The sequence below is a fragment of the Crocuta crocuta genome, unplaced genomic scaffold (genome assembly GCF_008692635.1).
Source record: "Crocuta crocuta isolate KB4526 unplaced genomic scaffold, BGI_CrCroc_1.0 scaffold61, whole genome shotgun sequence".
NCBI classification, from domain to species: Eukaryota; Metazoa; Chordata; class Mammalia; order Carnivora; family Hyaenidae; genus Crocuta; species Crocuta crocuta.
Genome location: NW_027528369.1, coordinates 3,527,156 through 3,550,739, shown reverse-complemented (window position 1 = coordinate 3,550,739; position 23,584 = coordinate 3,527,156).

Below are 23,584 nucleotides of genomic sequence, written 5' to 3'. Positions count from 1 at the left end.
GAGAAGTTCTGGGGACACCTCCCCTCCAGTGAGCGAGAAGAAGGAGCCTCAGTGAACCCTACGGCTTCCAGCAGGAAACCGCTGATGCCTGTTCTACGTCTACAGTGAAAAATCGCCGTGATGCTTCCATGGTAGTCGTCCACAAGATGGTGAGCCCAAGTGGCTTCCTGGGGAGTGTGCTCTGAGCATGGGAGAGGTGGAATGGAGAAAACTTGGGGTCCCTTTTCTGCCTGGAGACATCCAGCCTCTCAAAGAGACCAGTGGGGTGGGGGGGGGCACCTGGGCGGCTCAGTCGATTAAGCATCCAACTTCAGCTCAGGTCATGATCTCACGGTTTGTGGGTTCGAGCCCCACGTCAGGCTCTGTGCTGACAGCTCAGAGCCTGGAGCCTGCTTTGGATTCTGTGTCTCCCTCTCCCTCTGCCCCTCCCCTGCTCACGCTGTCTCTCTCTCTTTCTCAGAAATAAATAAAAACATTAAAAAAAAGAGAGACCAGTGGGGGCCGTAATCTCCAACCCGGGGTACAGAGCCAGTGGCTTGGAGCAGAGCGAGACGGGCGCTGGGGCAGGGGGAGCACACATCACAAGTGACCGCTGGGGAATGACACCAGGAGCCCGCCCTTCGGCAGGTGGACGTCTTGTTGGGACCCACCTGTAGGTTACCAGAGCCTGGAAGTCTACTGTGCGGACAGAGGGTGGCCTAACCCCAAAGGACACGTGCCACCCAGGAGCCAACGCAGTTCGTGAATGTTAATGGGGCAGCAGACGGGGTCCTCAACCACCCACTTCTCTTGAATCGGATTGAACGTCTGCTGAAGCTTCTGGTTGTAACAGATCATCACACACCGAGTGACTCAAACCAATGGTGACTCATTCTCTCAAAGCGCCGGAGGCCAGGAGTTTGACACTTAGGTTCTAGAGCCTTCCCTTTGCAGAGTCTGTGCCTTGCTTCTCCCCACTCACGGCGCTGTTGGCATCCTCGGCTTGAGGCTGAATCTCTGCTCTGACTTCACATCGCCTCTCCTCTGTGTCTCTCTTTACACCCCCTCTGCCCCTCTCACACAAGGACGGGTGAGATTGCAGTCAAGGCCACCTGGCCTAATCCAGGATAAATTCTTTTTCTCATGATTGTAAACTTAGTCACCTCTTCTGTCATAGAAAGCACTAGCCCCAAATCCTGAGGCTCCTAAGACAGGGATATATCTTTTTGGGGAGTCACCGCTCAGCCCATGATCGTGTCCACGCCATGTGGCTCTGCACCGCCTCTCGCGAGAGAAGGCGGAGTTGCCTTTACGACTCTGTACGTTTCTCCTCTCCTGTCTCACACTCCTGCCTCTCTGCTATGTGATCATCTCTGTCCCAGGTAGTGGTCGCTCCTTTCTGGGACCAGGATGAGATGCAGGGGGAACAGATCCAACTTGACCTACAGCTTGGAGCAGAGCTGACGCAGCCAAGTCACAAACTGGGTGCAGTCATACACGCTTATTACTATTTGTCAAGGAAATCCGGGGACTTCTTGTTACCGCGGCCAAAGCTGACTGATACAGAGGAGTTTGCAAGTTGGTTGAAGGTAGACTCTAATAGTTCTGGGACTTGGAGCATATGCTGGTCTCCCTGGAATACCCATAACACTTCATCCATCTGGGGAGGGCTTCCTACTCATCTTCCTCTAGAAGGTTCGAAAAACCTAGATGGAGGGGCTTGGAAGTATGTTCTCCTGATGCCTTGCTTCCACACATCTATCTTGCCTTCTCCTCAGCGTCAAGGACGGTGCTGAGGTGTCTCTATCTACCTAAGTAAGTGCATAAAAACACAAATGAGGATGTGACTGGGGCATCCACAACTTCTAGGAGCTGTAGGAGAAAATCGCACTTTTGCCCTGGTATAGATGTATGTATAGATGTTCATGCAAGGGGCTGGTGCTGGACCGCGTGGACTTGAAACGCAGTGTTTTCACAGCGTGGCCGTGAGCTAGCTCCTCAACCCCTCTGCTTCCATCCCCGTGCTCAAACCCAGCATGCTAATGGCCCCCATAGGGCTGTGTGAGTTGAAAATGAATAGCTCTGGGAACAGTAAGCACTATCGAAGCCAGGGCTTGGCAAACTCCGGCCCATGGTCCAAACCTGGCCTGTGGCCTAGAGCACGGCCTGCAAGCGAAGATCGGCGTCGGCATGTTTAAATCGTTGGAAATACATTTCTTAAAAGGGTAGTACTTCATGACACAAGGAAATTACATGAAATTCAAATTTTAGTACCCAAAAATAAAGTTTTATTGGAACATAGCCGGACCTGCCAGATCTACTCGTTGACATATTGTCTATGTTTTTCTGTGACAGTAGAGTTGGGTAGTTGTTGACAGAGATCACATATGACCTGCAAGCCCCAAAATACTTAATGTCTAGCTCTTTTTTTGTAATGTTTATTTATTTCTGAGAGAGAGAGAAAGAGAGAAAGAGCATGAGCAGGGGAAGGTCAGAGAGAGAGGGAGACACAGAATCTGAAGCAGGCTCCAGGCTCTGAGCTGTCAGCACAGAGCCCGACGCAGGGCTTGAACTCGTGAACTGTGAGATCATGATCTGAGCTGAAGTCGGATGCTCAACCGACGGAGCCACCCAGTCACCCCCTTCACTGTCTAGGTCTTTACAGATAAAGTCTACCGACTCTTGACCGAAGCTGTTCTAGGTGACAGTCGTAGCAAATGTGTCCACGTACCAGAGCCAGGAGGCCAGAAACCCTGCCTGTCTGCTCGATCACACCTCCGTTGGCTGTTCTAATGATGATTTCTGCACAAATCACAGGTTAAATCCCACTCCTGTTGGGTTTCATCTGGAAGCAGGGACAGAAGAAAATGAAAATCCGTATCTTCCTCATCTCCTCTCCCTTTGTTTCTGTCCTCTGTGTGCATCTTGTGTGCCCCTGAATGATGTCCCCTAGGTACTAAATGAGTAAATAGGAAACCAACAAATAAATAGATGAGCAAAGAACAGAATTCAGGGATTACAGATTCCCTATAGTCTGAGCTTTCTCTGATTTTCTGTGAAAAATACAGAGGCTTTCTCTTTTCTGCTTTGTTGTCTCTTCCAATGAATTAATTAACCCATTCAGTAATTCATAGGCACCTATTTAATGCATATTTGTTACATGCTGAGAATTGTGCCAGGTGCTAGGCCTGGATCACTAGGCTTCACCAAACTCCTGATCCATGAGGGGCCCATATGGGACCTTTGGGATGAATTAGATAAAGGCATCCCGTCCCTCTCAGCATAGTACATGGCTTAGGACATGTAAAAAGGACTAGATATCACTTGTGCAGTGTACAACCGACACAACTGTACATGGCACTGAGTCTCCTGGGAGCCATCCCCAGCTCACAGGGACAAAGGGCACAGGAGGAATGGGAAGATTAAAGAGCGGGTGAAGCATCTGACTGGGTCCTGGTTGAGCCAAAAGAGGCATCTCAGAGGGAGTGACTTCTAAGAAGAGGCCTGTACCTACAGCAGTGAAAACAGCCAGACAATAAGCCTTTTCTTTCCCTGTTATTGTTTCTTTTAACTATGGGGATCCCATGGCCTGGAGAGGTCAACTAATCCTTTACCTATTTCTCAAACTTCCTTTGTAAAGGAGAGAGAGAATTTATATGCTACCATTTAAGACTTTACAATGCAGTCACTGCCATTGCATTTTGGCAGAGGCACTAAATGACTTGAGAGAGTGGGGATATGGAGGGAAGATGTTTTTATTACCATTATCGTCATTATTATTATTCAGAAGTTTTTTATTTGATCATATAAATCGTTACACTCACTTAGGCTTCTGCCTCAACCAAGACCAAGAATTACATGGACCAATATTCTCAGGCCTGCTGCTAGCAGACAGAACCCTCAATTGTAACTTGCAAGGAAAAGAAATCACCATAGGGATTTGTCACAATCGGACCATCAGATTCTGGGAAGTCAAAGCTCGATTCTGCCATCTGCATTTTGAAGAGGAGGCCCTCCTCGTGGGAACTCCTCCTTTGAACATTAAAACCATGTGGAATTCTTTGTCCATAGAGATGAAGGCAGATAGACAAGGTGTGTTATATAATGCCACACAGCAAGAAGCTGCTCTCTTAATAAAACTCCGGGAATTGCTAGTAGCAGCTGTGATAACAGAACCCAAGGAGTGTCATGCCAGGGCAGTAATAAAGTTCAGTGGGAGGATTCAGGTTGTGTCTTTGAGACTCACGCTGCATGAGTCCCAAGTCTGCTGCTTGTACCAGTGGAGGCTAAAACCCCACCCTACCCAGAAATTGTAACTGCCTAGAAGCTTTTCCTCTGTCACAGATTTGTTACATCCTATGGAATCTTCCCAGATGAGCTTTTTCCAAAATGCACCCCAACTCTTTTTTAGACATTCCTACTCACCTTCCTCACGCCATTTTTTTCTACTAAGAATTGTCAACATCTGCCATAATACATGTATTGGTTAGCTAGTGCTGCATAACAAATACTGCAATGTTTAGTGGCTTAAGACAACAACATGATCTTGGAATTTTTGTGGATCAGAAGCCTGAGTGTGGCCTACCTAGATCTTCTAGCTCACGGAATCTTGCAAGGCTGCACCAAAATATTGGCTGGGACTACGATCATCTCAAGGCTCGACTGGGAAGGACCCAGTGGAGATCACTGGGAACTATTTTAGAGACTATGCATCAAATCATATATTTTAACAATCTATTTGTATATCATCTCTATTCCAAAACTCATTGGGGGAAGAGATTTTTCTGGTTTGTTCCTCACTAGATCCACGGTGCTCAGAACTGGTCATCACTCAAATTATCTGTTGAACGAATGAACCAATGTAAAGACGACTTTTGCTCCCCAGCAAAGTCCTTTCTGTGTCTTGCTTCTTTTCTTTCTTTCTTCAGGGTAAATGAACCCAGAGGATTCTATCAAAAGATTGAGACATTGTAAACACTATTGGGGAGAAAGGAGCCATTTTTACAGGTGTGGTGGACGGAATGTTATCTCACACAACAAAAAGGGGGTTTACAGAGTTTGCAACTATTATTGCACTTACCAACCTTAGGAATGAGGGGATTCTTTGGGGTCACCTGGGCAGGTCCAATCTGATCACTTAAAGAAGAAGAACTTTTCCTAGGTGTGCTCAGAGAGTGAGCTGGTGACAGAAGAAGGTCCCTGTGGTGGAAGCTTGAGGGAGATTCAGTTCTCCCTGGCTAATTCTGAGGAGAGGCATATGTGCCACAACCAGAGAGAGGCTTTGAGGAGTCAGGGGCCACCCCTGCTTACAGCCAGCAGGGAAACAGGGACTTCAGTCCTACAACCACGTGGAGCTTAATTCTGCCACAACCCAAGGGGACAAGCGCAACTCTCCCCTAGAGCTCCCAGAAAAGACCGCAGCTTGCTACCACTTCAACTTCTGTTTGCTGGCATCCATCCTGGACTTCTGACCTCCAGAACTGTAATACCAGTAATTCGTGCCGTTTGCATCCACCAACTTTACTGTCATTTGTTACGGCAGCGATAGGAAAGGAGTACAGCTGTGTTCAGCAGCTCTGGAAGTTGGCTAGGGTAGCGTGACAGAAGGTTTTGGAAATAACGGTGGAGGGGGGTAGCCTTTGCTGTCACCATTGAAATAACCCAAAGACAGTAAATCCGTGACCTTTTGAAAGAGCTCGATTTTCAGGGAAATCCGGATAGAACCAAGGATTGTGGATCTCAGGAAAGAACATTCCATTTTTATTAACACCCATCCACAGAGAATTAGAGACTCGGGGTGAGATCTTTGTTCCTGATGCAGCTTTGGAGAGAAGATCTTCCGCTGAAACTTGTTGTCTCAGGAGATAGGAAAGGAAATATCCTTCTTACGGGTCCATGTAAGGACATTGCCATGAGGAATACCCACTAATGCAAGAGGAGTCAGCTGTCATTTGCTTCTATTCTTTATTTCCTTAGGTAATGTTCTTAAAGTGTAACTTACATACAGAAGAGAGCACAGGTTAGTGCTTTTTCACAAACCGAAAACACCCACATGGCATTCATTGCATGATCATGTAGCGATGGTTGGTGTATTCTCATTGCTGAATGGCAAGTGGAAGGATAGACCCCAGTTTACTTAACCTTTTTACCATTGATAGGCATTCCCGTTTTTCTTCTCTGGGGCTATTGTGAATGGTGCTGTGACGTTTTCATATGCGTCTCTTGGGGAATGCATTTCTGTTGGATATACATATCTATATACCTATATATCTATATCTATCTATCTATCTATCTATCTATCTATCGAGAGATGAGGAGGTGGGTTCCTAAGTCAAAAGCATCTTTCTTTGTTCTGTTAGGTACAGTGAATGAAGATGAAGATGAAGGCCTGGGGCTGAATGGGATGAGATACAGTGATTCAGAAACAGCCTCAGATCCTGTCTTTATTTAAAATTTTGGGACCTTGGGGCACCTGGGTGGCTCAGTCAGTTGAGCGTCCCGCTCTTGATTTTGGCTCAGGTCATGATCTCGCAACTCGTGGGTTCGAGCCCCGCGTCGGGCTCTGTGCTGACAGCTCAGAGCCTGGAGCCCGCCTTGGGTCCTGTGTCTCCCTCTCTCTCTCTGCCCCTCCCCAGTTCATGCTCTGTCTCTCTTCTTCTCTCAAAAATAAATAAACATTAAAAATTCTTTTTAAATAGGTTGTTTTTATCCACAAAGAACTTTGCAAAGTGGTCTGTGATTTGTGGGTCTGAGAGGAAATATTTTAAGTTTGACATCTAATTAATTACGTTAATAAATTCATTGGTCTGAGGTGACGAGGCTGCACTCTCAGGTCCCCATTCATGTTTCCAGAAAGCGTCAAAGAAGAAAAAAAAAGAGAGAGGGAGGGGTAAGGAAAGGTGCTATTTGTGCAGGTCTGGCTGGGCAGAGGCGCTGTGCCCACAGCCAGACTGGGTGTGAGCGCCGCTCACTAAAATTCCCCTTCCCTCCATCTCTCCCACATGAAGAGCTTCTCGACCACCCACCTCCTATCTCTTGAGCCAGCTCTATCCCAGGGCTCACACGGGCAGGTAGCAGCCTGAGAGGATGAGACTTTCCAGGGCTCGGTTTATTGGGTTTAGGTAAGCAAATCCTCTTAAGGAAAACCGTTCATCAGTCGGCCTCATTTACGTGTCTGGAGCAGAACATTTTTCATTTTGTTATGTGCTAGTTGTGCGCTGGCATCTCAGCTGCACAAGTGAGCCCGGCTCGTTTACAGCAGGGGAGGGGGACCTGGGACACAAAACCCAGGTCCTAAGTGGGATAGTGGTGTTCGATTTCGCTGGCCGGACGTGCAGAAGGACCGCCTCAGAATTGATGGGGACCCAGGGCTACAAAGCTGGTTCTAGGTCTGATTTGTGCCCCCCAAAGAGGAATCTGCACTAAGGACGCAATCACACATCGGGGAAGATTTTGGTTCGCCCGTTCGTTTGGCTGATGTCATATCCATCCTCATATCTGGGCTCTGGCTCATTTCTCCAGGCAGCTCCTGCATCCCGGTCCCTCGCTCCCCCAGCCCCCTTCTGTGCCCTCCTGTCTGGTCCTCACTGATGCTTTGAGCAGTCAGAGCTGCCCCCACGTCATCTCAGGCTGGTGGGCTTCCAGAGAGTTCTGTCTTAGACTTGCCTTCCCCTCTCGCCTCTGCTTCCATTGCCGTTCTCTGAATTTTGACTGCGTGTGACGCGGCCCCGCTTATAGATTCTCATTACCATTTTCTCTGATTCTGAACCTGATTTCTCCACCCTGTCCCTCTTCGTCTCCCCTGTCATCACAATTTGGACTCTGCGTCCACCAATATGCGATCAAACATCCTCCAGAAACCAGGGTGCCTGTCCCCTTCCCCTCCCTCCCCTCCTCAGAGAGCCCTGGGCAGTGACCACTGCTGGGGGACATCACAGCCCAGAAGAGGGATGCTGACAGTTGGAAATACCAGAATCATGCCTCCTTTATAGCTTCATAGACACAGTTTTATTCTCATTACAAATGAAGAAAAAAATATATACATGCATATCCTGGTGCATGTAACTTAGAAAATGAAAGTAGCTACTAAATCAGCCTCTCCAACAGTTTGGCACGAGTTCCCAAATCTTATAATGTATTTATGTATGCATATATGTATATGTGTGCATATATTTTTACGGTCACTTAACCGTACAGCTGAGATATCTTTTCATGTCAGTACACAGAGATCTGTCACATTCTTTTTAGATGCTGCGGGGCGTTGCATTGTATGAACGTACCGTAATTTATTTCTCCAATTAAAACCAGAGACTGAAAACAGAGCTAGTACTTGGAGGCAGAGGAATTCCCTCTATGGCATCTCTGTGGGATGCCAGCCCGGCCCACACACGTCTTGGGTTTCCTCGGGTACAGAAAGTTTTGATGGGTCTAAGTCTACCGGGGGTGTGTGGGGGGGGAGGAGAGGATCTTTATTTCTGCCTCATTTGAATGGCTGGCTATTCAGTCAAGACTGAGGGAGGTTTCCAGCCGAGCCCGCATCCCAGGTATTTTAAAAGATGCGAAGGAGTTCAAGCAGGGAGGCTGCAGAATCACCTGCACATAGACGTTAGGGCTCCCCGTGGTTCATCTTTGGCCTTTTGATCTTCTCCCTCAACATAATTTCATCTACTTCCTTGACTTTCATATCTGGTTGGGATTTGAACTATAACTGCCTATCTGTCTTAGCATGCGTAGCTATAGATACCTGGACTCCCCATGTTCACGGGCACCTTGGCCAGAAACAAAGTACAAGGTAACTGACAAATGGCCCAGATGGATTTTCCCCTTGAAGGCTGGTTCTTTCGGACTTTCTACCTGATGACAGTGACAGTGGTAATAATAAAATACTAATAAAGAGCCATCTACAGAAGCACATCTGTGTTCCTGACACCATGTTCCAGGCCAGGGTCATGCTCAGGAGAGCCCTAGGGTTTACTATAGTGTGCCACACAGCTTCCCATTTTTAGGGGCTCCAGGACTCGCCCCAGGTCCCCCAGGTACTAAGCGACAAGACCAGGCTTCAATCCTCAACAGTCTGACCCCAGAGCCTGCTCGCATATGCACCTGATGGGGGCAGGGGCCAGGGTGGAGGAGGACCTGAGATTTCTGGATGCCCAGAGCAAGGTGCGTTGCTACAAGCTGGTCTCCCCACAGTCCTCACGGCAGGATCCGCTTCCTCCTCCAGCAGGAAGAGTAGTGTCAGACAAGAGATTCAGCCCGGGGTCCCGGCTGGCTGGTAAACGGCAGAGCCAAGTCGGAGAGCAGGTGTCCCTCTACATGTTCCTCCAAACAGGAACGGGCAGGATGAGTGACTCATGGTGACAGTGCCAGATACACCCACATGCCACTCGGTGGGTCCCCAGGGACAGACTTTTTAAGGCCCGAGACTTCTACTTTTCAATTCCTGATGCAAATGCTTCTCCCACTGATTTGTAACCACATTCCTCTCAAATACACGGATTGACAGCCTGTCTAATTTCCTTGTGTCTTCTCGTTGTGAGCACAGAGTCTTATCCTCTGCATGGAAAGATTCACATTTAAAATGCAGGCTGGAGAGTTTCATCCATATGCAAAGACAAAAGCAAAGTTACCCACCATCAGGAACAAGGGACAGAGCCTCTGGGAGCCGGCAGTCATTCCGATGACCTGCAGGTGCTCTGGACCCTTCTAGGCTCCTCGCCAGCGATTAAGTCTTCTGAATCTAAGAAGCATTAGGTCTGTGTAGACAGTTAGCATCTTTTTTTTTCCCTCCTTCCCCTCACACAAACCTTTTGCATATTGGGTAATAGCATAGGATTTTTCTCCCCAAATGATACGTTGAGAATTAGTCATCTCTTTGGAGTAGATTTCACATGGATAAAAGGGCTTCTTTCTTGTGCTTTGCCTTCATTTTACAATAATTCCAGAGTTCTCCCAAACAGGAAACATGCCTCTTTTCAGCCATACCTGTTCTTTTGCATCTATTTTTTTTTTAATTGAGGTGTACAAAGCAGTAAAATGTGCGATTCTGAAGTGCGTCACAGCTCAGCAAGCGCTTGCCTGCACACATACTCAGGTCCCTGCTGCTCAGATCAAAAAAATAGAATATTCCCAGCGCCCAAGAGGGGTCCCTCGTGACTCTTTCCAGTTGATACTTGCTCCAACTAACCACTGTTGTGACTCCTGTCATCACACACTAGTTTGGTCTGATTTCAACGTCACGAAAGTGGGGTCTGCAGGGTGTGTTTTTTTGCTGGGTCCTCATTAGATGTGCACTTAGCGTGGAAAGCTGGGTGTTATAATCAAACAGTCCCTGGTTAAAGTCTTCNCTGTCTCTCTCTCTCTCTCTCCTAGAAATAAATAAAAAACATTTAAAAAAAATAAAATAAAAAAAATAAAAAATAAAAAGTCTTCATGAAAGCATATGGAACAATGTTTTAGGAAGATTTCAAGAGATGTTCTTTGCAAAAAGGAGAGGAACTTTAAGCCCTTCTAATTCTTCTCTCCTCTTCTTCCCACTCCCACATGAAGAATTAATCTGCACCAAATCTGAGCAGCATATTTAGGACGGACTACTTAAAATATGCTAACTGGTCTACTAGAAATCCACTTGGTAGGGGCTGGAGGGGCCTCTCAAAGACTTAGGCTGATGTCCCGGAGCAAGTATAAGCATTGATTTGTGATAAAACTTGTTTCTCACACAGGCCATGCTAGCTCACCCAGAGTGAGTAGCAATTGGGATTTATTTATGTTAGGGTATATAATATTTTTTCTAAATGATGATGATAGCTGGTGGTCAAAGAATTTGAGAAGTATTTCATGTTCTGTCTCCCTCTTGGAGATTTATAAGGCTTATCACCAATTAGATATTAAAGGTACTGATAAGTCCTGCTGTAATGATAGCTATTTCATTTGGTTGACTCAGCATTCACTAAATATCTTTGCCTACTGGACAAAGATGGGGAATCTCTTTTCTATCTCACAGAGCTCATGTTTGCTCTAACCCAGGTACTGAAAGGAAAGGAAATCAGTCTTTGGGTGGAAGAATTTTATGTTTATGTTTTAGTTCTGATAAACGTGTGGCTTCCATCTGCATTTCCTCAGATTGTCTTGTGATTTAAAAAAAATTATTTTAATGATCAAAGTGAATGTGATACCACTTTCAAATATTTCTCAAAACATGAGTGAAAATATCCGTTTTGGAAAAGTTTATCTACTTTGCGTAAACCTTATTTTTCTTATTCCCCAGCTAAGTGTTTTGAATCATAGGGGGACCAGCAGCACTCTCTTCTGTAACTACACCACTGCCTCTAAAAATCAAGAGCAATGCTCCCCAAACAGACCTAGAGGTCCCTGAGCTGGCAAAGGAAGGTCATGGGTGAAGAGAGAAGCGATAGTTATCAGACAGTCATGTGAGACACTCTATCATCGGGGTTTATTATCTCTTTTGACCTTTTCTTTCGTCTCTGATGCATGTGGGAGCAATCAATACATGTTTCCAAAATTCCTCCCCATTCTCCACCGTGGTCCAGATTTCCCATCCGCGGGAATCCCGTAGACTTCCAGCAGTTAAATATCTATCCCATTATCGGATGGGCGTTTTATTAGTTTTTCAGCCGAAGTCATTTCTGCTAATTTGCTAATTCATTCATCTGCTCTGTGCCAGCCGCTGGCCGGCCACGGACCACTTCCAGCTGCCTCTTATTTGACCAGACGTGAAGTCCATGGGCTGCTTTCAGTTGCTGTAAATCCTTCGGAGGGGGGACCTGACGGATCTCGCTGCTCAAACAAGACACACCGCAAGTGTAATGCTATGATGCTTTTGAATCCCCTGATCTAAAGTTTTCATGAGAGATTCAAAACGAGCCTGGTTGTGATACATTTCTGTTGTCGTGGAGCATCAGCCTGTGTTCATGGACCAAATTCAACCAGATTCAGTACATAATCAGCACGCACTTTTAGCTCTGGTCAAGTGCTACCTTCTGAGAGGGATTCTCAGAAGACAGATCTTAGCCTGGGTTCTCAAGGGGTACACAGCCTGTTTGGAGGTTCAAGCCATCTCTCTTTTTTAAAAAAAAAAAAAAGATGTAAAATAATAATACATGGGTGGTATAAAAGGAAAAGGCAGCGTTACTCTGTACCTCTCACTGTTCTCAGCACCATAAATGTATTCACGTTACTACTCCTCAATGCTAGGAGGTATGTATCACTATTATTTCTGTTTATTTTTTATTTATTTATTTATTTCTAGGAGAGAGAGAGAGACAGCGTGAGCAGGGGAGGGTCAGAGAGAGAGGGAGTCACAGACTCTGAAACAGCCTCCAGGCTCTGAGCTGGCAGTCAGCACAGAGCCCGACGTGGTGCTTGAACCCACAAACCGCAAGATCATGACCTAAGCGAAAGTCAGACGCTTAACCGACTAAGCCACCCAGGCGCCCCTATTATTTCTGTTTAAATGTGAGTGAACTGAGACAGAGAGGTTCAGACTCTTGTCCAGGATTGCACAGCTAGTCAGTGGCAGAGATGGGGTTAATCGGCTTTGAAGACGAGATCGAGGTTCCTGGAAGAAAGTGGCTTTAACTGAGTGTTTACTGTATACCAGGTCCCACGCTACATTCTTGCATGCCTTATTTGGTTTAATTTTCATAAAAGCTTTTAAGGCAAAGAAGTAGTATATCCATTTTTGTCAATAATAAATTGAAGCTCGGGAAAGTCGAGTAGCTGTACCCGAGTTATGGAGCTTTTAAGGGGCCCAATCCAAGATTCAAATCTAGGTCTGCTTGATTCTGAATTTTGTTCAACTACACATGTTGCCTCTGTTAGTTCAAACCTTTGTCTGGCTAAGTAGCTTTTTATAAAAATACATTCACACATACACACACACACACACACACACACACACACACACATCTAGCTACCAGTCCTGGCTACCAGCTGCCCGATTTATTCCAGCCATGGAGTGAAGCCACAAAGGGGCCACTTATGTCCTCTATCAGAATTCAGCTCTGACCCGGAGAGACCAGGGGACCCGGAAGGGCCATCACCACCTTTGTGGCAGAGCCCTGGCCCTGGTGCTGCTGGGAATGTGCTCTGGGGGTTTTGCAAGGGGGAGGCTTCTCCTGTGTCCTCCTTGAAGGTAAGGTCAGGCCCCTTCACACCCCACCAGAGCAGGGACTGAGAGCCGCAGAAGTGAACCTCGTTGTCCCTTGGGGAGGACTCGGCCTGGGGAACACGCCCAGTGGACGTGCCTGTGGCCAGAAGGGCTGAGTCACTTCTGAGGTCATCCACAGATGTCCTGCTCTGCTCCCCTCTCACTCAGTGAGGACTTGAGTGCTCTGGTTCCAGCGGAGGGGACAGTGGAGGGGACAGTGGTTCCCAGAGTCACAGTCTCAGAGAATGATGTTCACCTCCCCCACCCCCGGGGCCTCATTATCCGTTGCCTCATGACGAAGGGAGTCACTTGGCTTGGGGGGACCTGGACCCTGGCCCTGGTCCTGTTGCCTGCTTGTGACACGACAGTGGGCTGGCCCTGTAACCCCCTCCTGGCCTCATTGTCCCCAGGATGGAGCAAGGGCATTAATGACATGTCTCATGAGGGCTGCGGGGTGACTAAATGAGATGGTGGTGGGGACGGCCCGAGGGAGGGCCCAGCGCCTGCCATTTCTTCCCTGAGCCTTTTCCCCAGCACCCCCCCCCAAACTGGCGAGCATCCGTGCCCATCCCTGTCCGGTGGGGCTGGTCAGGACGGCCACCTTTCCGTGAGGGCTGCCTCACAGCCTCCCCTTCTGACCAAAAGCCAGTTGAGGGTGTGGACGGCGAAGCCGAGCGTGTCAGTGGTTGCAGACCACACAGCACTGCCAGGATGCGAACCTGACCCTCCCTCGGGGGCCCCACGGCCTTCCCGCACGTGGAATTCCAGGCCTTGCCCCTCTCTCCACCCGCGCTGCGCAGACCTCCTTCAGGCCAAGTGAAGCCATAGCCACCCGCTTCTAGCAGGCTCTGTGCATCGGCCGTTGTCTCTGCTAGAACACAGAACACGCTTGTTTTCATTCCTGGGTGTCACTTCTGCGGAGAAGCCCCACAGCCGGCTCGCTCCTGTCCCGTTCCTGCATCTGCTTCCCCTCCAGGCTTCACGTGGACTTAAGTGCAGTGTGCACACTCGGGGAGGCCACAGGCCACACGTCTGTCCCCTCCCGCCACTTCCCCTCTGCCCCATTGTATCCCACAGCCTTCGCCCACAGAGGCCCCGATGCACGTTTATGGACGGGAGGAAGGAAGAAGGGGTCACGCGTGTCCCCCTGGGACCTGGTGGGCACTGTGTGCCTCCCTCAGTCTGCGGGGACAGGCAGCCTAGCCTGGCGGGGTGCTGGCGGCCTGGTGATCAGCTCGGGCAGCCACCACCCCACCCTGGGGAAGGGGAGGGCGCCCCGTGAGCGTGCTCAGAGCCTCACTGCAGTGTGGACGTGAGCGAGGGAAGCCTGATGCCAGGTGGGGAGGCGCTGGTGGTGACCTAGGTGGTGCACAGAACACTTCCCCGGCGAGGCTGTGCTCCCTTATCGAGCAGGAAGCTGGCAGGCTGTGTTTTAATCAATTGATAGCATCACTTGGCATCCAGCAGCCGGATCAGGTTCCGTAAGAGAGCAGCTCGCTGATTTTCCAATCTCTCTGGCCTCGTCGAGATCTCAGGTTGGCGGCGGAAGGCAGCTGCGAGCCTCCTCCTGGGTGCTGGACCCGGGCCAGGGCTTGGCATGCCGCACTTCCCCTGCAGAAGGGCACAAACCCCCAGATAGAGGGGGAAAAGAGAAGAAGGAAAGCGCCAAGAATGTCCTGAGGGAAATGAAACCGTCATATGACTGTGGCCTCCCCGTATAGGGAGGAGGGGCCAGAGGCAACCGGGATGGGTCCAGCTCAGAACTGAAGTGACTCAAGTCTCTTTACTGAGGATCTGGTCCTTTTATCCGGGCCTCTGCAGCTATCAACACTTTCCACATCTCCCTTTCTTTTCCTGGCCCTCCACCAACCTGACCCCATGACCCAGCACCTTCTGCTTCCCTCGTCATCCTAGGTCTTCAGTCCCGCCCGCCCCCACACTGACCTTCGGTCTTGTGTCAGAGACATTTTCCCAAAGTCTTAGCAGGTCACACCCCGTTCCAGTGGTAGCACCTTCCTGCGACCGCTCCTCCTCCTCTCTGGATGGGTGTTTCTCAAGGTGCACCCGTTCTGGGGCTCACCATTCTGGTGGCGGGGCTGGCGTTGGATCTGGGATGCAGAAGATACTCACGTTTATGAATAAATGGATGGATGAGCAGAGGGATGGATGAGTGGATGGGTCAATGGGTGAATGAGTGAGTTGGTGGATGGGTGGGTAGATGGGTAGACAGGCAGATGGATGGATGGATGGATGGATGGATGGATGCCTGCCTGCATGCATGGGATGGTGAGAGGCAGGAAGAGGTAAAAAAGACCCAGGGGTGTGTGTGACGTGGTGGGGGAGGGGTCTTCACATGGTTATACTAGGACCATACACAGTGGATGAGAGCCGAATTCTCCCCTGCGTGTGCAGCTATGCCCAGGCTCCCTGAAAGTGTGCTGTCTCTTCTATGCTTGCCTTTGAAGCTCTTACCTGGTTGGCCCCCACAACTCTACCACTTCATGTTACCTTACCTTCCTAAAGATCCCATGTCTCCCTAAGTCAGTTCTTGCTCTCAGAGTGGTACCTTGCATTTGACATTACTCATCTCGCTTATTGGTCAGGGCACGTGGATAGTTGTCAAAAAAAAAAAATAGTCAACTAAAAAAACACAATCTTTATGCAGATAACAGTCAACATTTTATGAGACAAATTTGATGAGGGAGTTCCTGGTTGGGTAGATCTCCTCCCAGTAGTGGTTCCAGGACTCCAGAGCGTGACTCTACCAATTTCCTAGATCCCTGACTTTCTCTCTATTATTTAGCTAGCAGGAGAAGGAAAAGGATCAAGTAGGAAACTTAAGGAACAAGGCAGGAAATGACATCATTTACCTTACTCACGTGCTATTGGCCAAAACACAGTCACATGACACTCCCTTAAGGGCAAAGGATGCTGGGAAATGTAGTCTAACTCTTTTCCCAGAAAGAGAGGGAAATGGGGCTTGATGAGCACCTAGTAGCCTCTGCTAAACCTGCCTTCCACGTCTACTCTTGGATGAAACACAGGCTTTGCTTCATGATACACTGACATCACACGTCCAAGCCAACCCTGTCCAATTCCAGCTCTGACCATGGCCCCTGAGATTCCTACCCATGGGGAGCTTCAAGCCCCCACTCCACCTCGAACCTCCTATACTCTTCCAGAAGAGAAACCTGGTGGAACATCTGCATACCGGGTACAAAGCAGAGCACATTACGGGGCTTTGGGTCCCATTTCTCCTGCATAATGGTGTCTACACTCTTGACCCATGGCCTGGAGGAGGAACCTTTTCCTCTTTCCTTCCTCCTTCCCCCTCTGCTTGTGCCAATCTGGGTCATACCAGTTTGTACTTGGAGTTGGCTTTTTTTTTTTAATCCAAACCAATTAAAAATGTATTTTGTAAGTGTGGGGGAAAAATGTCTTTCACCTCAGCTGAGAATTCCACCTGCCCAATTTTACCTGGAAACGAATTGAAACCGACAACATGTTACTAATTGGAGAGTTTGAGCAGTCCCTTCTGTGTGGCCTGGGTTTTCAACGTACTGGCTCCGGCGTGTGAATAGTCACAAGTTTACCGTGTCTGAAATCAAGGTTCTGAGAGGTGGCGTCGCAGACCAAGCAGTGCGTCAAGGTGTATTTGGGGACAGGCTAAGGATTCTATTAATCTTATGCCCTAGGGCTTGACCCAAAGGGGAGACTTAGTGTGAGCCTCCATGGTGTCCTCTGGTTTTAGAGATGCCAGTGTCCTTCCTCACCAGCAGCTGGTCTCCTAATCACTTTGCCCTTCCCAAACCTGTGCGAAGTGGTGTAGGACCCTCAAAAACTGGGTCAGATCCCAGCCTCATCTCTAACTGACCCTGTGATCTGAACCCAGAGGCAGTTTCTCCGACCATCAATCTTCTCATCTCTACAATAGAGCCAACAATTGCCGTCAAATGAAAGAATCCAACCTTGATATGAAGTACCAGCACCGACGTTAGCATGGAGTAGCCTTTCTCCTTCTTTCTTTTCTTGTGAAGGAAATACCAAATCCTGCCTGGGGTACAGGGTCGAAGGCGTGCCCAAACACGCAGTGCTATCGTCTGCACAACTGGCTTGCTTCCCTCTCACATTCAGGCGAGCTGGCTCGGCTCTACGGAGAGAGACGGAGGATTCCCTCTGTCAGCAGGGAGTTGATCCCTTGCAAGTGCAGCTATTAAAGCCTGTAGTGATGGCACCTCCCCGGCACATTCCATTCAAGTGCGGAGCCATGGAAAGGAACTGCCGTGCCAAGGCGGGTCTTAGGTTTGATGCTCATTCAGACATTTGAAAGGAACCATTCACAGGTTGCTGCAATGTATCCAGCAAAACGGTTATGGCTCTTGATTTTATGGAGCCCTTATGGAGACGGTACACTGGTCTGTTGGGAGAGAATACAGGTGTGCAGCAGCCTTGGCATGGAACGCGAAGTGTGCACTGGTGTATCCTGGGGTGGAACGTGGGCGCACTGGAACGGTGCATCAGATGGTACACAGGGCGGTGACAAAGGTACGTGGGGATGGCACGCAGTCACGTGAGCAGGAACGACTGGGTGGTGCATAGGGAGGCACGTCCTGGATGGGACCCAGGCAGGCTCGGAAGTACAATGCCACATGCAGATGGTATGCAGAGCTGGCACACGGGTATGCTGGGATGGTCCACAGTGGTGGTCCACGGGTACAGTGAGATGGTACGCCCCAAGATTCCACAAGCAAAGATGCCCCGCGTCTTTCCACAAGCAAAGATTACCACGTCTAAGACCTACCACACTGCTTGTCCCTCTGGGTGACCACATGGGTTTTGCTCTTCTCTGTTGGGACCCGGAAGCTGTGCGCAGTGCAGACTCTGGAAACAAACAGCCTCGTCTCAAGTTCTGGCCCCGCCCCTCTTGGCCGTGTGACCTTGGGCAGGCTCATGAGCCCCAGACGCTCTCTCTGTACAACAGAGAAATGAAAATCTTCTTCGTGGGCTTGTAAAGCACAGACGATGCAGAAACACACACAGCCTTGTGATGGTTACCGGCTCTTGCAAACTGGCTTGCAGGGGAGCGGGGAGGAGGGCTCAGGAGTCTTAATGGACAATGTCTGAGATTTAACTTTACCGCGGGGTAACTCTGAGGCCCTGGAAAGCTGTGCGCCAAGCTTTAGTATTCTTATCTACAAAAGAGGGACACTCATGTCAAGTTCTGTGTATTTGCTTATGTTTTGAATGAGTCACTTCTCTGCACTGAATTTCAGGCAGGTTGTGAGACTCCCACAACCAATGAGATGTCGATCCATAGTTCAAGGTGAAGGCACAATCCAGGGAGACTAAGACAGTAAATCCAGGCATACTGTGAAGGAACCAAACGCACCCGAGGTGGCCGGCCATGCTTGCAACATGGCAGGAGTGCAGGAAATGTTTGGTTCCCCTCCTTGTAGGACCTCGAGGTTTTCAGGGTAGTTTTCTAGGCTGGAGGAGAAGACAGGGCAAAGACATTTTCTACGAAGAGAGCTGAGCTCCCGGAAGCTGGGCTCCTCTGTGCTGTGCAAACCTGATCAGGCTGGTCCTGGAGTTCTGTGTCCCACAAATCCTGTCTGCGGGGAGGGGAGCCAGACTTTCATCTGGGTCTCTCCCTGAGCCCGTGCTCCTGGGTCCTGTGGCTCTTAAAGTGGCATCTTTCAGCTGTGACGCACCACAGAGCCCTCGTGGTCATTAAAATGATCCCGTGGCACCTTTTCTTCAAGAAGAGGAGTGTGGCTGACAGCTCTGGCCAATGCCAAGTTCAAATTACAGTAATTACAGCAGTTCTGTCCCTGGGTCCTTTCAACCAGTGCTAGTATCCTTGTTCCCTGCAGCGCTCTGGGGATTTCTCCTTGTCAGAAGTGCTTGATGCCCTTGAGATGGGGATCATCACCTGTGACAGGTGTGGGTTGCACTTGACCTTTTAGAGCCAGAAGCTCAGAAAAGGCCATCAAGGTGGCCATGGACACGAATCTCAGTAACACGGATCCCTGTGGCAGATCTCTTCGAGACGATGCACACGAGCACTTACAGGAAATCACGTTAAAAAAAAATTCGGTGATGGAGATGCCAAGGCCTGGGGATGACAGGCTTTGTTGCCTAAGGTTAGACAGGAAACCAGTGACAGGAGCCCTCTGCCGTGACTCCACATCCACTCACTCACTGTCATCTTGTCATCCTTACCACAGAGGTATGCGTTCTCTCACTGAACACCTTGACTCCCCGCATCTCCTGTCTTGGCCTCTCAACTCCCCCGGGGGAGGATGGCCTTGGCCTTCTGACTTGGAAGATGGAGAGACCGAGGGCCAGAGAGAACGAGTACACTGCCAGGAATGCCATGCAAGAGAGGATGTCCCTGCTCTAAAACAGAGTGCCCATGCGTCTTCTCTTTGGTGTCCCTTCATTATGGAAAATCTCAAACGTGTACAAAGCAATTGGAGTAGGGTCGTGTCCGTGTCCTGGGGCTAGCAGCTCAACACAACTCCTACTTGTTACCGAAGCACTTCCGTGGGTCAGGAGTCTGGGCATGACTTACCCGGGTCCCCTGCTCAGGGTCTCATAAAGCTGTCATCCGTCAAGGGGCTGTCATCAGAAGTTGGCGATCCTTTTCCAAGCTCATGGAGCTGTCAGCAGAACTCATCGCTTTCCAGTCATGGAACTCATGGAGGCTTGTTTTGTCCAGATCCTCTTGCTTTGAGTCTCTGGCTTCAGGGAAAGCCTAAATGCTCTTCTGAGGGTTCACCTGGTTAGGTCTGCCCCACCCAGGATAATCTCTCTCTTAATGAACTCAAAGTCAAACTGGTTAGGGATTTTAAATACATCTGTAAAATCCCTTTGCCAGGTAGTGTAACATAATCACAGGAATGACATCTTATCATAATCACAGGTCTACCCCCGCCCCCGACTCAAGTGGAGGGGATTCTACAAAGGTGTGGGACACTGGGAGTCATCTTAGAATTCTGCCTACAAGTATGACCCATGTGTGCTCATCAGGTAGCTTTAATAATGCTTAACACTCAGCCATGCTTTTTTTAAAAAACATTTATTCATTTTTGAGAGACAGAGTGTGAGCAGGGGAGGGGCAGAGAGAGAGGAGACACAGAATCTGAAACAGGCTCCAGGCTCTGAGCTGTCAGCACAGAGCCCTATGCGAGGCCTGAACCCATGAACCATGAGATCATGACCCAAGCGGAAGTGGACCGCTTAACTGACTGAGCCACTCAGGCACCCCTGCCACGCTTTTTCTAATCCCCCGACCCCTTCATCATTTTTCACTTTTATACTATTTTAGGTAAAACTCAGACACACTGAAAGGCACACATCCTAGCTGTGCAGCACTGATGAATGGATGCGTCCCACCTAACGCACACCCTTGTGACAACTGAGAATATCTTCGTCCTCTTAGAAAGTTCTTCCTAGTCAGACTCACTTATGTATAACTTCTAATTTTAAAAAAAGCTAATATTTGCAAGAAATAATATCACGGCCACCAGAGTGCTGGCAATCCATCCGCATTAGCTTCCTTCCTATTCTTGTAATTGAAAGTCTCAGCTGTTTATGAGATTCCACGAAGGCGAAGAGAAGGGACCCAGCGGAGCTGCCCCTGCCCGCAGAGAAGAGACTTCTAGAAATGCTTTGGTCAGGATGCCTAGTGAAGCCACCTGCATGTGCTGCTTTGTCGTGGGGGTGGACAGCGTGACCGTCTTCAGCCCCATTACCAGCACAGTGTCTAGAAAGCAGGGTTTGGGGGCTTTGATCCTCACTGGGTGGGTCACACATTTCTAGTTGCCAGGGCACATAATTGACCATGGTCGGTCATGTCCCTGGGCTTTCAGACCTCCCCCCGCAGATGGCCACATGCCCTGAGGTGAGGGGTACTCTTATCCTTGATTCCCTGATCGTGAAGGAGACCCTCTTGCTTCCAAAGGGCAGGTCTAGGGCATAGCTGTGTTCAGGGCTTTCCACCCTCGCCTGCAAAACACACTAGGTAGCAAGAGGTAGCGTGGAGAAGAAATCTCCCATTTTCCTTCTCCCATCTGCAGAAGGAAAAGGGGATGTGGAATTGGACAGACAGACTGCAACTTGGCCATTCGGGCCAGTGTATTTTAACATCAGAGTGTCCTTCTCCACACGCCCGCCCCATCTCAGCCTCACGGAGCCTTCGTGAGGATCAAATAGAAGTCCAACGGCACTTGTCAGCAAGCACCTGAGAAGCCCCAGGACCTTCCCCTTGACTGTGAGTTTAGTCATTCCCTTTTCTCATTTGTCTGTCCATCTAGCCCAGCAGCAACCCTCTCAACCATCTATTACCAACTAATATATATGAAGGATGGAAATACATGGATTCATCAAACATAATCTGTGCCTTTGGCAGTAGAAATAGGCATTTTTATACACACCAATAGTATAAAGCAGGCAGAGGTAATTTCCCCCAAAGAAGTAAATAACAACATGCACTAAGGTTTCCAGTGGGGCTATTTTCTCCTACACCATCTGGAAAGATCTGGATAAGGGAGAAGCCACTGATCTCTAATTTAAAGACGACAAATAATTCTAGCCCTGCTTCATACCTCCTTCGTTTATTTCCTCCTCTTTCCTTCAGAGAGAGACTCAATTCCATCCTGCTCTTCGTTCCCTTCTTCTCGCTCATTCTCCCTCTCCTTATGGACATGAGAGTGCCCACCTTCCCCAAGTTCACTTCCTAGCTGATCCCTCCCCCCACCCCGATGCTTTATAAACCGTAACCCCTTGTGCCCTGGGTCTGCAGATGTTATGAGAAGGACCCCATGAAGAGCAACGCTGGTGATTTCTCATTTAATTTTTCCCAAAGATTTGATTTCTTTTTTCATTTAAAACTCAAAAGTGCCATTAAAACCCTCACCCGGATCAGCCGTATCTTTAAGTGTAAAATCCATTTTAGCCGCCAGAGCCGCGATACGGTTAAGTACTTATTTTTATTGTCTGTCCGGGCATGGGTTTTAACTGCAGGTGGAGAATGGATCAATAATGTCATAAAGACACACTCACCCCGTGCCCTTTCCCCAAGCCTGAGCTCAGGGGAGTGGCCGAGGTCTGTAGGCCCCAACCGTCCAGCGTGGGCGAGGCTGCGGGCACGTGCTTTCTCTCTCCTTTTGCCAAGGCCTGCGGTGCTTCTGTCTCCCCGGGATTCACCCTGCTGTTGGGGGGGCGCGGGGGAGGGATGACGTCCAGGACAGCGATCATCTTGTTGGGATGCCCTTGGTGCCCCCCCTTGGGTTTGGCACCCGGGACTCTTCCTGAATAGATGGGAGCCAAGGAAAGCCTATCTGCCTTTATCAGTGAATGCGAGCATGCTGGGCAAAGAAACAAAAAGGGCTCGGTCAGAGTCCAGAAGAGAATGTGTTCGAATCCCTGTGTGCTGTTTCCTGAGGCAAGACCAGGGCTGTAAGCACTGTGCGCGCCTGGAAACCAATGGCCGAGTGTACCAGCAAGTGCCTTGGGGAGGGGCGGGGGGACAGGGAGGGTGTCCCAGGACAAGGGGCTGTTGGTTGGGCGCTGAAGCACCCAGATACCTTTGTCGCTCTCCCAGACCTAATGGGAAACTGGGGTTCTCATGCATGCAGTTATTTCCTCCTCTGGGTTTATTGGGAACCCACCTCTCACTCAGCACTGTATGAGCCAATGGGCGTGGTGCTCAGACCCGCTAAGACGTGTAAAGAGCCTCCAGATAGTTGTCTTCTGGGACAACTGCCTGGGGAAGATGCCAGGGAGCTCCTATTCGCGCTTCAAAGCCCAGTTCTAACATCACCTCTTCTGTGAAACGGAGCTGTTCCTCAGCAAGCATGTTTTAGCCTCTGGGCTTCTGCACTTTCTATTCCCTCTGCCTAGAAGCCATCACCCCTGGCTCCTCCCACTGCCCCATCCAGGTCTCTGCTCACAAAGTCACTTTACCGAAAAGCTTTTCTTCGCACTACAGAAAACAGCATCCCCCGACTCTTTGGCCCATGACTCTGCTTGGTTTTTCTTCACATCCCCTTATCATGACCCACAGTGTGTGTGTATTTCTGCACTTACTGTCTGTCCCCCAGAATGCAAGCTCGGGAAGGACAGGAACGATGTTTTGTCCGTGCTGGTCCCCGGGGATGCCTGCCCCTCGCTGATTGGCTGGAGTGGCCCACATCTAACACCGACATTCTTCCTGTGGTACATCGTTGTTGTTAAACAGCTTTGCTGAGATAGAATTTTTAGATGTACCGTGGAATTCACCTGTTTAGGGAGCAAAATTTAATAGGTTTTAGTACATCTGTAAAGCTGTACAACCATCACTCTGATTTTAGAACATTTTCATCACCCCAAAAGAAAGCCCCCTTACCCCTTGGCAATCAACCTCAATTCCTTCTCTGCCTCCAAGGCGCTGGT